Below are 13,170 nucleotides of genomic sequence, written 5' to 3'. Positions count from 1 at the left end.
AAGAGTAACCTAGATTTTTACCCAGATATCTTGGGGGGCAGATATTAAGAAGGATTCAATTCTTATAGTAACATCTCTTAAAGATTTATCTTGCCTGTAATCTCCAAATAACAGCTCACAGTTTTGTGGGGGGCTCTCATTTTCTAAACCACCATCTCTAAATGTCTCGTTCCCAATTCTGTTCAAAATCCACTTGCTAGCCTGTTCTATCAGTTTTCCCTTTCTTTCATTATGACTCTTTGGTCATTTCTCTCCTCCCATTTACTCAAATGTGATTCACCAAAGCTCAGGACTAAGGCTTGGAAAGACAAGGTAGGATGGGGGGAGGCATGGTGGACAAAGACAAAATTTATCTTTTGAGTGGAGGCTGTGGAGAAGAGGGAGCACGTGCACACGTTAACAAATCCTATTCCATTATACAATTAAACACCAAAATGAAATCTAGTCATAGTCAAGTCTACTTACAAGTACAGGGCCTTTCCCTGTTTTGTCCTTTTCTTTTGCACCTTTGCCTGCATCCCACTTCTCAGCATTTATGTCTGCCTCGCTCCATTCTGGCCAGATTGGAAACTTCCCCTTCTTCTGTTCACTGGGTTGCACATTACTGCCAAAAGGGAACTGACTAGAGACAGAGCGGGGAGGTGGTTTTCATTCAGATCTCTGAGGTAAAATACTGGATTAATTTCATGATGTAAATTTAATTATCTGGTTAGCAATCATGTTAAACATATTTTTCAATACAGTGGATGGACACCTTCCACATGTTAAGGTTCTAAAGACAGAAATACCCCAGAGATTATTCTGTAAGCAAATTTTGAGCATTAGCCCCTACTTATTAAGGCAGGACATTCATCATAAACACAGAAGATGCCACGAAGGGGAATATTTATATACAAACCATACCCAACGAAAATCCTTTACATGTATAATAGTGATTGCTTTTTGAAGATCAGTGAAAATATAATTTGGATGTTCCCAAATATAAAAGTGCTATATGATCATCATTTTAAAAGAAAATTTAAAAATACAAGTCAGATAAATAAGAAAGGCATACTCACCTCATTCTAGAAACCACACTGTTAAAAATTATCCATCCTCTCAGATCACTGTACAAGGATATACATCTTTTCTCAAAAATGACATCATTCATCATATTCTCTTTTACAGATTGCTTTTTTCCACTTATCAGTACATTGATAGTTGATAGTTCCCATGCCAATAAGTGTTTAAATACTAATTGAATGATTGCATAATCTTCCATTGTATGATATATTGTCTTTCATTTAACTAAGTTTCTATATTTGGAAATTTGAGGGGTTTGATTTAAAAAAATTTTCACAATTATAAACAAGACTGTGATGGCTATCCTTGTTGCCAAATCTTTGCATACATTATTATTTCCTTAGGATAGATTTTAATAAGGAGACTTACTGAATCAAAATATATGCAGGTTTAAAGTCTGTGATATATTTTGAGTAATTTTCTGCAGAAAAGCTGGACTTACTTTATACTCTCACTGTGAGTATATTGGTGTTTTCCTATCTCTAAACCTCTTTTGCTTTTTCTACATTTTTATGAATTGTAAAATCTGAAAAAGGCATCTTCTTAATTATTCAAGTTTTTAGCTACTTGTGAGGCTGGAAGCCTGCTCTAGACCCCGGGATAAGCAGTGAACAAACCAGACTAAAATCTCTACCCTTATTGAGTTCATACTCTAGCAGTGGAGACACAAAATAAACAGCATAAATTGAGTAAAATAAATGGTATATTATAAAGTGAAAAATGCTAAAGGAAAATATAAAAGAGGAAAGGGGACCTGAAGAGTTAAGTTGCACAATTTTTAATACAGTAGTTAATGGAAAGTGTCTATAATAGGGTTCTATTTAAGTAAATAGTGAAAGAAAATAAAGGATCAAGCTATGTGGATACATGTGGGAAGAATGTTCCACAAACAAGGAATAGTATTCCAGATGCAAAGAGCATCCTAACTTATTTGAAGAATAATAATGAGATCAGTGAGGCTGAAGAGGGGGTTAAAAAGAGATGATTTCAGAGAGGTAACAGGAGGGGCAAAGATAATAAAGGTGATCTGAAAAAGGGAAGCACATGGGTCTTTAGTCTGAGTAAGACAGGAAACCAAAGGAGGGTTTTGAGCAGGGATATAACATGACATAACTGAAATTTTATAATCACTTTTGTTGCTATGGTCAGAAAAGACAAGGGCGACAACTCAGAAGGCATTGAAACAATAGGTGAGAGCTGGCGGTGGTTTGGACCAGGTTGGTAACAGTAGAGGAGGCAAGAAATAGTCCCTTGTGTATATTTTAAAGGCAGAACAAGTAGATATTGAGTTGATATTGCCTGGAAGACAGAAGATTATGGCATGGGACAAAACTGAGGTAGGCAATAAAGCAACATTTCACTTTTGAATGAGTTGTGTTTTAGATGTTTATCACACATTCATGGAGATATTAAATAGGTAGTTAGATATAGAATTCTGACGTTTGGAAGAAAGAAATAGACTGAAAGGGAAAATTTGAGAGTCATTAGCATTTCAATGATATCTAAACTCTTAAGATTTGGTGAAATCACCAAGAAAATGATCATACATAAAGAAGAGGCAGTCCCACAGGTGCTATTCAAAATGCCTAACAACGGGGAAGGAATGAGCATTGACTGGTCTAAATAGATGCTGTCCGTGATCCTGGATCAGGGTCTTCAAGGCCGCCAGCTCCACAAGACATTTATTCTTTACTAAGTAGTAGGGTCGGGGATGTAAGGTCCTCAGGGTGGGTCAGGGACCGAGGGCAAGAATCAGAAAAGACTGGGGATCAGGGTTATTGGTGAGGTTATTGTTAAGGCTACTCACGAATCAATATAAAAACATTTCAATATTCTATTAATCAGTACAGCTACATATCTGCCCTAGTACTCCATATTAAAAGAGAAGAAAAAAACCAAAAAACTGAGAAAAGCAGTCAGTGAGTGTGGTAGATAGAATAATGGTCCCTCAAATATGTCCATATGTCCATATCCTTATCCCCAGAACCAGTGGATATGTTACCTTCCATGGTAAAAGAGAGTTTGTAGATATCCTTAAGTTAAGTACCTTGAGGTGGGGAGATTATCCCAGATTATCTGGGTAGGTTCAGTGGAATCATAAGGGTCCTCAAAACTGGAAGAAGGAGACAGAAGATGTCTGAGGGAGATGTGACTCCTGAAGACTAGACAGAAAAATGCAAAACTTCTGATTCTGAAGACAGAGGAAGGAGACCACAAGCTGAGGAAGGTGGGCAGCTTCAAGAGGTTGGAAAGGGCAAAGAAATGGATTCTCTCCTTGAACCTCCAGAAAGGAATGCAGCCCTGCTGACACTTGTTAGCTCAGTGAGACCCATTTTGGATTTCTGACCTCCAGAATTGCAAAATAATACACTTGTACTGTTTTAAATAACTGAGTTTGTGGTGTTTTCTTACAGCAGCAATAAGAAACAGTGAGGTAGGAAAAACACAGTAGAGGGTGACGCCCTGGAAGCCAAGTAAAGCGAGTTTTTAAAAAATGAGAGAATGAGCAACAGATCCAAATGCTCCTAACAGATCAAACAAGATGAATTATTAACAAATAAATATTGAACTTAGCAACAAGAAGGTTAAGGTCTCTGCAAATTTCATCTTCTAAGGTCAAGTTTGGGAGGGACTTTCCTGAACACCCTACCTAATATAGCAACCCTCACCTCTGTGCATCTTTTCATCTTTAATAGCACTTGACAATTCTCTCACTAATCATTTATGTGCTTATTGTATGTTTCCAAACATAGGGTTTGTAAGTTCTCCAGTGGCAGGAACACTGGGTTTTTCTTCACTCCCTCTATCTCCACCAACTAGAACAGTGCCTGGACAACATGGGCAATCTATATATTTCTCTGTCATCTACCTATTTACATGAAATAGAAGAATATATGTCTTTATATTTCTACAATTTCTAATTAGAACTGTTTCAAATTTTTATATTTAGGTAGAGATTGACCAGATGTTCACCAGTCCTGTTTTCCATTTCCTATGTTTCCCATACTCCTTTGCAGGTTGGCTGGTATTTTGTGATGGTGTTTTGGAAAATAGCATGTGGGGAGTGTGTTGTATCCCACCTTTATGCTCCTAAAACATTTCCTGAGATACTTCTTACTCTCTTCCTGCTTGATGTATGGCTCAGTCCTTATGAGAAGACTTTAGAAAATGGTAATACCACAAGATGGAAGGTGCCAAGAATCCATGTGGTAGCACATGCAAAGGCACCACTAAACTCCTGATCACACTCTGGTATGAATGAGAAATATCTTTTGCTGTGTAAGGTCACTGAGATTTGGGGATTGTTTGACACTGAAGCTAGCATTGAGTACTTCCTATTTGCTACTTTGTCATTGCAGCTAGCATTGATTACTAACATTGACTAACATAGAGTGTAATTCTTTTCTTAGGGTTTGGATTTCTTCCTTTATATCTTCCTTTATATTCCTTTATATATGGTAAATTACATAAAGATCATTTTTCTATTATCAAATTTGTGACACCTGATTCTCTTGTTTGTTGTAACTTCTGCCTATCTTTTCTATATTCTTGTGTTTTAGGACACATTTATAATGAACTTATCCTCATTAGGATAAGGGTTTTCTTTCCCTCCAATCCCCTTCCTCCAAGACAATCCTGTGTTGAAAGAATGTTCTTTGCATGCAGTATTGAGTTTTCTTCTTTCACAGACCCCAAATGAATAAGCCATCCAGAAACTTACAGGTACTTTAAAATCAGACGTCAAACTAATGTAAGTCTCAGTCCAAGGGTTTCCATTTCTCAAGGGAAAAAATCTTTTTTTTTCAGCCAGACACCAGCCAGAGAAATGCTAGCTTTCTTATCAATCTCTCTGTGCTTGGGTGGATTTTTCTCATTCACCTTTTTACCGAGAATTAAACTCGTGAAAAGCCATGCCTTCATCTAATGTGGGAGCAATCCATTTACTCATTTGGGCTCAAGATCTTGCCTTATATGCGATAAAACAAGAGTCCACTTTCATCAACTGATAAGGCAATGCAGCAGCTTCACCTCAGAGCCATGCCATTCTGACTTTCAGTTCCATCCTTATTTCTGGATCCTGAACATTTTTATTTCTTTATGTAGGTGTTTCTAGGTATTATTGTTATTTTTAAAAATTGTGATCCACCATCTTGCTGGAAAAGAAAGTCTGATAATATATACATCGTAAAGGGGTGGTCCTAAGTAACATGTAAGCGAAGGAAGACTAGAACAGTTTTCAGGGAAAAAGGGCAATTTTTCATAGTATTAATTTTAAAAATCAAGGCATAACTTAGTGTATTATAGTACCTCTGTTTTATTGAGTGTTGGTACAACCTTACAGATAAAAAGAAATTAGTGATTTTGTATCCATCAAAACCATGATAAAATTGCCTCATTCAGGAAGCTCAAAAATCTTAAAGGCTGTTTTGTAAAAGGAAGATTTAATTTCTTAAAAAATAAGGGCTCTGTTGAGACTGTTTTGCTTTCCTCTTCATTCTGTCAAGTGTAAGTATATTCTGACTCCCTCAAACTGTTAAGCCTTATTACTAATTGGTCTACTTTCCTTGTAACATGTCAAATTTGTTTCCATCTATACTGAAGATCACTTAAAAAGAATCTCATTAGAGGTATCTTACACCAGCTCAGTAGCTCCCCTATTGTGCTACACACACAGTACAAGCAAGAGTCAAATACAGTCCAATGTCAACTATACTGTAAACTTCAAATGACCATGTACAACTGCTGCTTTTGAAGCTCTCAGCACAGTATCTCTTTGAATTTCATTGCCAGAATGTACCTACTGTTCTAGCATAGTCAGGATCCTTTAAAATATTCACATCACATTATTCCTGATTTCATCAATTCTGAAAACAAGATGATCTTTCAACACAAAGGTAACCCAGGACTTTTGAAGATTTAGGAACTGGTAATATTGGGAAATAAATGCTGAACATTTAGAAAATTCAAACATGCAAAGAAATCAAACCATCCCCTGAAAAAACTCAGGAGTATACAGAGTTACTCTATTTGTATAGCAATATACCCAAGTACTAGTAAATGATTTAATTCATTAAAATTACAAGTTGTATAAAAGATTTTGAAGATAAGTGTATTCTCTGCTACATGGCTAAATGCTCTCTTCCACATAGTAGGTCTAAATATGCTATTGAGATAAGTGAAGTGTCGCTGATGCATTTAGGAGAGGCTAGCAATTTATAAACAAAACATAATTGTGGAAAGTTATTTCAAAAAAATTTAATAAAATCAGTGAGGAATGTTGAAAATATAAAATATGTATATTCCAAATGCCAAATTATATTCCAGAGGAAACCGATGTTTAGAGGGAAGAAAAATTCCAGAAAGCCAGGCAAGGGGCTGATTTCCAGAGTAGAAATATAAAATATAAAGGTACTCCAGGGGAAAAGAGAGGAAGCGTAAAAGAAGCAAATTTATAACAGCGGGCGAAGTCAAACAGAATAGTCTGACGTGAAAATGATGCATAATGTAAGCAACAGATACACAGGTGTTAAAATAATTATATATATACACTTTTCATTACTAAAACGAATTGATCATGATTGGAAGCCACTGAAAAATGTAAGTGGGTGGTTACCAAAGGCAGGAGGTGAGGGCTGGGCAAAATGGGTGACAATGGTCAAAAGGTACCAACTTCCAGTTAAAAAATAAATGTCACGAGGATGTAAAATACAGCATAGTGACTGTAGTTAATAATACACTTGTATCTTTGAAAGTTGTTAAAAGAGTAAAGTTGCTAAAATTCACATCACAAAGAAAAAAATGTGCAACTACATATGGTGACAGATGTTAACTAGACTTATTGTGGTGATCGTTCAAAACATATACAAATATCAAATCATAATGTTATATTCCTGAAACAATATGTCAGTTATATCTCAGTTTAAAAAAGTCAATGGACTAAACCTGTAGTGGTGGATTGGGGGCTGGAATAGTGTAACCCACAAGCAGGTACTGGGAATTGGAATTGAGCAAGCTTAAAAGTCTATTTTGGAAAAGAAGCTGAATTCACCCTGCAAATGTCAGGAGACCAGAAATAGGCTTTGTGAGTGAGCAAGTGGCTAGAGTATTCATGAACTCCTAGCACTGAACTAAGGCTGGAATAACTCCCCTTATAGTTTATGGTGTCAGAGGCAATATGCCACTTTCCTATGATTCCATGAGGAAATCGGCTGGCCAAATGGGAAAAAATGGGGATGGGGGTGGCCCTCTACCACCATGGATGTGGTATCAGGGATAGCACTTCCTGCATGGGAGAAAAGCCTCCAACCTCCCCATGTTAAGACTTGAGTGGAAGCAGGGGTGATATAAAAATGCACCCACCAATCAGAAAGGACTTTGCTCTTGTATTGGAACAGAGTGCTAGACGCCTGAGCTGGTTTTTAACCATTTAGTAACTGAATTGTGGATAGGTCCTGGGGTTCTCAAAAAGGAGTCAGCGTTCAATGGGAGAGAAATATTCTTCAGGGAGTTCGGAAAAGCAGCTACTTGCCAACTGATAGGAAGTATTTCAATAATGTAACAACTATCCTGTCCTTTTCACTAGAGCATCCCTACTGGATGTCAGAATGGGTAGGGAGGGAATCATCCTAAAAGCCATCCAAACCTCATGGCAGAAAATAGCATGCATGAGTTTAAAATATGAACTAAAGAACTAACATTACAAAGCAAAAAAAGAAACTTAAAACTGAAAGGACAGTCAGTAAATATAGCAAAAGAAAGAAATCACACCCAAGGAAAGAGAAATAATGTAGCAAACTTAAAAGGTGTTTAAAATGAGTATATTTAGAATTACCAAAAAGATAAAGGAATAAAATTTCTTCTTTGCAATGAGAACAGGAAGATGTCAAACAAGAAAACAAAAAAATAAGACCAATATAAAAAAGAGACATTGGAAAATTTTAGTAATGGAAACTTCAAATGTTGAAAGAGTAGACTGAATAAACCTGAAGAGGACTAATGATTTAGAAGGTAGAATTTTAAAAATCAATAATTTTTAAATAATAATAAAATAATAAAAACCTATAAGTTTTAGGATGTGTTTTTCTATTTCTGTAAAAAATTCATTGAGATTTTGATAAAGATTGCATTGAATCTGTAGACTGCTTTGGGTAGTAATGACATTAAAATGGTCTTCCAATCCATGAACATGGGATGTGTTTCCATTTATGTCTTTAATTTCTTTCAGCAATGTTTTGTAGTTTTCACTTTACAAGTCTTTCACCTCCTTGATTAAGTTAGTTCATAAGTATTTTATTTTTCTTGATGCTAATGTAAATGGAATTGTTTTCGTAATTTACTTTTCAGATTGTTCATTGTTTGTGTATAGAAATACAATTGATTTTTTGTGTGTTGACTTTGTATCCTGCTTTGATGAATTCATTTATTAGTTCTAACAGTTTTTTACAGAATATTTAGATTTTTGGAGTTTCTTTTTCTTTAAAACATGTAAAATACAGTCCATGCATCTGCCATTTTAAAAAGTTTCTCATCCTGTAGCAGATAAAACCAAATATGCTTTGGCTATCAACGTTCAAGAAATGTTTCAAAATGCTTTACAGTGTAAAGATAATAAGAAATTTAGCAAAATTTCAACAAACCTGTATAAAAAACAGATACAGATAACACTTTATTTCAAGGTGACATGCTGTAATTTAAAGAGTAAGTTATAATTATCTGTGTTTCTTTGTAAAACGTCTTTAACAATACAAGGGCTTAGCAGATCCAGGCCTCAGGGCTACACATGCAAAACAAATTGTTAGTTAAAAATCACCAAAATGTGCTATTTTTAAGTGTGTACCTGTGTTTTTTTTTTAAGTACAGGATAATAGAAGTATTAAATATCAGCAGGAATAGTATTTGAGGACTCTGTAAAAGTGTGTAGAGTTCATGGAGCCAGTGTCCGGGAAGAGTCATACATTTCTGATGAACATTTTGGCTTAATCCCTTTGCCATTGTAATAGCCCACGACTTGGTTTGGGACTTCAGCCAACACGCTCTTTGCCAGGGCAGCTGGAGATGTGTGTTTGAAGTTCCTGAAGGGCACGAACTGGACGATGTCACGAAGGACGGGCTCTCCCTTGGGTGACCTCAGAATCCCGTCGTCTCTGTCCAGCATCTGCATGTCGCTGAAGTCTGCATTGCCCACTCCCACGATGATGACCAACATGGGGAGGTGGGAGGCGTGGACAATGTCCTCCCGCGTGTCGGCCATGTCTGTGATGACCCCGTCGGTCAGGATCAGCAGGATGAAGTATTGTGATGCCTCCTTGGTGCTGGTCTCCTCTGATGCTGACTTGGCGACCTTCTGCATGATGGGAGCACTGTTGGTGGGGCCCTAGAGCTAGAGTTTGGGAAGGCAGCTCTGGTAGGCTTCCACAACTCCTTGAATCCCTGCCCATTCTGGGTTGTCTTCATTAAAGTTGATTGCGAAGTCATGAGATACCCTGTACTCTGGCAGTATCCTGGCACCAAACCCAAAGGCTGGGAACATTTTGTTGCTGTCATAGTCTTGGCAAATCTCTCCCACAGCCACCAAGGCCTTCAGGTACTCATTGGGCTGGCAGGGGTGGATGTAGGGCAGGGAACAGCTGTTCCTGGGGTACCCATTCGAGGCTGTGAAATCTATAGCTACTGTAAACTGGATTAGGCAGCCACCCATGATGTAGTCCAAGAAAGAATGCATCTTGTGGGTCTTGCACTGATTCAAAATCACAATGCCTGAGTTCTTATAATTCTTCTTCTTGGCTTTGTACTTGGGGTTGATGCACTCCTACTGCACCTGTTTTCCTTCCATCACTCTTCTCATCTACTTGAATGTTGAGGTGAATTCTCCAATGAAGTCATGTCTGCCATGGGAGTCCCAGTCCCATACTATGCATGTCGGTCGGCGGTCGGGATCTCCACTGCATGGACAATTTACTGATACTTTGAATGATTTCCAGGCTGGGCTTAAGTTATTCATCACAACCTCAGTTCGGTGCACAAGCTGTGGAGTTGAATCATCATTCATTCGAAAATTTTCCAGAAATGGGTCAGACTTACTGAAAAAATCCTGGTCATCCAATTTCCGTGAGTTGAAGGCAAGTTCAATGTAGTCATGATTATCAGATAATTCCTCAGCAATCATCATGATGGAGGATTTCCCTGCCATGTTCCTGTGCTTCAACAAGCATTTGGACAGCTTTCTCTGGGAAACAATCTGGCCAAGGGTGCACTCCATGCCGCCCAGGAAGTCAGCCTTCTTCGGCCCATCGTGGTTGCTGCTGATGTCGTGGACCTCAGACCACAGGTGCTGCACCTCCTCAAAATAAACGTCCACCATAAACAGTTTTGAATACACTGGGTTGATGCAGGTGCGAATCACCTCTGTTCTGTCAACCTCGAACCACTGCCCATGGGACTGCATCTTGAGGATGACACAGGGGTCTGGTTTGGAAAGGGCATCTCTGTCGGAAGTGCCTTTGCGTGCCACATGCAGCTCAACCTTGGTGGCTGTTAAAGATTCCCAGTGTATTGGCAGCTGACTCATAAATGTTGCTCATCTTCTTCATTCTGGCGCAGGGACCTGAGGGCAGACTGGCCTTCAGCCGGCGGGGTCCAACCAGAACGACGCGGTGGTGGGCAGGCCCGCGGTCGGCCTAGGGGGTCGTGCCGCCCTCTTCTTGGGCTCCGGGGGCAGCTCAGTGACCGCGGAGGGGAGAGACGCTGTGCGGGGACACGGACCCCAACCCGGGCGGCGAGGGCAGGGCCGCTTGGCCCTCAGTCACTTGGGGAGAGACGTGGGGATGCCAGAGAGAGGGGCGGAGCGGGAGGGAGGAAGCGGATCGCTACCCAGGCAGCCGGGGACCGCGGCTTCGCTGAGAGCTTCCACCGTCTGTCGAAACCCACGCGCCCTGCCGCCCGCGCGCTGCCGGCTCCAATACTTAGATTTTTCTACATATAAAATCATATCATCTGCAAACAGATACTTTTACTCCTTCCTTCAAAATTTGTATGCCTTTTATCTCTGTTTCTTCCCTAGTTGCTCTGGCTAGATTTCCCAGTACTGTGTTGAATAGAAATAATAAAAGCGAGCATTCTTGTTTTGTTTCTAATCTTAGAACAAATACTTTGTCTTTCACCATTGAGTATGATATTCTCTGTGGGTTTTTTTTTTTTTTTTTTTTTTTTTTGCGGTACGCGGGCCTCTCACTGTTGTGGCCTCTCCCGTTGCGGAGCACAGGCTCCGGACGCGCAGGCTCAGCGGCCATGGCTCATGGGCCCAGCCGCTCCACGGCATGTGGGTTTTTCCCGGACCAGGGCATGAACCCGTGTCCCCTGCATCGGCAGCCAGACTCTCAACCACTGCACCACCAGGGAAGCCCCTCTGTGGATTTTTCATATATGGCTTTATTATGTTGAGGTAGTTTCCTTCTATCCCTGTTTGTTGAGTATTTTTTTTTTTATCATGAAAGGATGTTAAATTTTGTCAAAATCTTTTTCTGTATCAGTTGAGATAATTATGTGGTTTTTTTCCTTCATTCTGTTTATACGGTGTATTACATTTATTGATTTTTACGGATTGAGCCATCCTTGCTTTCCAGGAATAAATCCCACTTGGCCATAGTGTATAATTGTTTTACTATGTAGCTGAATTTTGTTTGATACGATTTTGTTGATGATTTTGTATCAGTGTTTTTAAGAGATATTGATCTGTAGTTTTCTTTTCTTGTAGTGATTTTATCTGGCTTTAGAATCAGGGTAATGCTGGCCTCATAGAGTGAGCTAGAAAATATTCCCTCCTCTTCAATTTTTGGTAAAAGTTTGAGAAGTATTGCTATTAGCTCTTTAAATGTTTGATAGAATTCACCAATGCAGCCATCAGGTCCAGAGATTTTTTGTTGTTGAGAGATACTTGATTACTGATTCAATTTCCTTACTAGTTATAGCCTATTCAGATTTTCTATTTCTTCGTGACTTAGTCTAGTAAATTTTGTGTTTCTAGAAATTTGTCCACTTCATCTAAATTATCTAATTTGTTGGCATACACTTGTTCATAGAACTCTTATAATTCTTTTTATTTGTGTAGAATTGGTCATAATGTCCCCATTTTCATTTCTGATTTTAAGTCTTCTCTCTTTTGTTTCTTAGTCCATGTAGCTAAAGGTTTGTCAATTTTGTTGACCTCTTCAAAGAACCAACTTTTGAGTTTTTATTTTATCTATTATTTTTCTATTCTCTGTTATGTTTATCTTGGCTGTAATCTTTATTATTTCTTTTTTTCTGCTAGCTTTGGCTTTTCAAGCTGATAAAAATAGGACTAGTCCTGGCCCTATGTAAGTCTTCCAATTCTTTTGGGTACTTTTTTCTTTGGTCTTATAAATCTCATGCACATGAGATTTAAAAAAATGACTGAAATACCTTAAATGAAAACTAAAATGTCTGACAAAAAATACATAAGAAGGGTTTTAGTGGTAAATTAGAGATTGAATAAGATTAGTGAACTTGAAGAGACAGCAATAGAAGTGATCCAAAATGAAACACACACACACACACAAATGGAAAATGAGCAAGGTATCAGTGAACTCTGGGAAAACTTTTAACAGTCTAATAATTATTGTTCTTATTAAAGGAAGGATGGGAGACAGGAAAAAATATTTGAAGAAGCTATGATCAAAATTTTAAAATTTTTGATGCAAACTATAAACCCACAAATTCAAGAATTTCAATTAACCCTAAACTCAAGAAACATAAAGAAAATCATGCCAAGGTACAACATAAGCAAATGGCTCAAAAGTAGTGGTAATAAAAGAAACCTTAAGAGCCAGAGGAAAAAAAAGACATATTACATGCAGAGGAACAAAGAAAAGGAAACCAGCAAATTTCTCATTTAAAAACAATATAAGTGAATAGGCAACATCTTTAAAAGACTAAAAGAAAAAAGAATCTGCCAAGTTAGAATTCTACACCTAGTGAAAATATTCTTTTAAATGAAAGTGATATAAACACTATTTTTTTCTGACATAAAAAAACTAAAAGCATTCATCAGTAGAAAAATTCACCACAATAAAAAATAAAAGAAGGCCTTTA

At 38.1% G+C, this 13,170-nt stretch overlaps 1 protein-coding gene and 1 pseudogene across 1 annotated transcript in view; both read right to left on the bottom strand.

The window, feature by feature from the left end:
• ADGB (androglobin) overlaps window positions 1–558 on the bottom strand; it is a 138,814-nt gene extending 138,256 nt beyond the window's left edge. Inside the window, exon 1 of the mRNA XM_030853230.3 lies at window positions 466–558. The gene's annotated coding sequence lies outside the window, so the exon portion shown is untranslated. The remainder of the gene's footprint in view (window positions 1–465) is intronic.
• An 8,357-nt stretch (window positions 559–8,915) lies between these two features.
• Window positions 8,916–10,652, bottom strand: LOC115851351 (copine-4 pseudogene; annotated as a pseudogene).
• Between the last annotated feature and the right edge of the window lie 2,518 nt (window positions 10,653–13,170).

The sequence above is a fragment of the Globicephala melas genome, chromosome 14 (genome assembly GCF_963455315.2).
Source record: "Globicephala melas chromosome 14, mGloMel1.2, whole genome shotgun sequence".
Taxonomy (NCBI): Eukaryota; Metazoa; Chordata; class Mammalia; order Artiodactyla; family Delphinidae; genus Globicephala; species Globicephala melas.
Note: the sequence above shows the minus strand (reverse complement) of the source record. Positions and strands in the feature narration are given on the sequence as shown.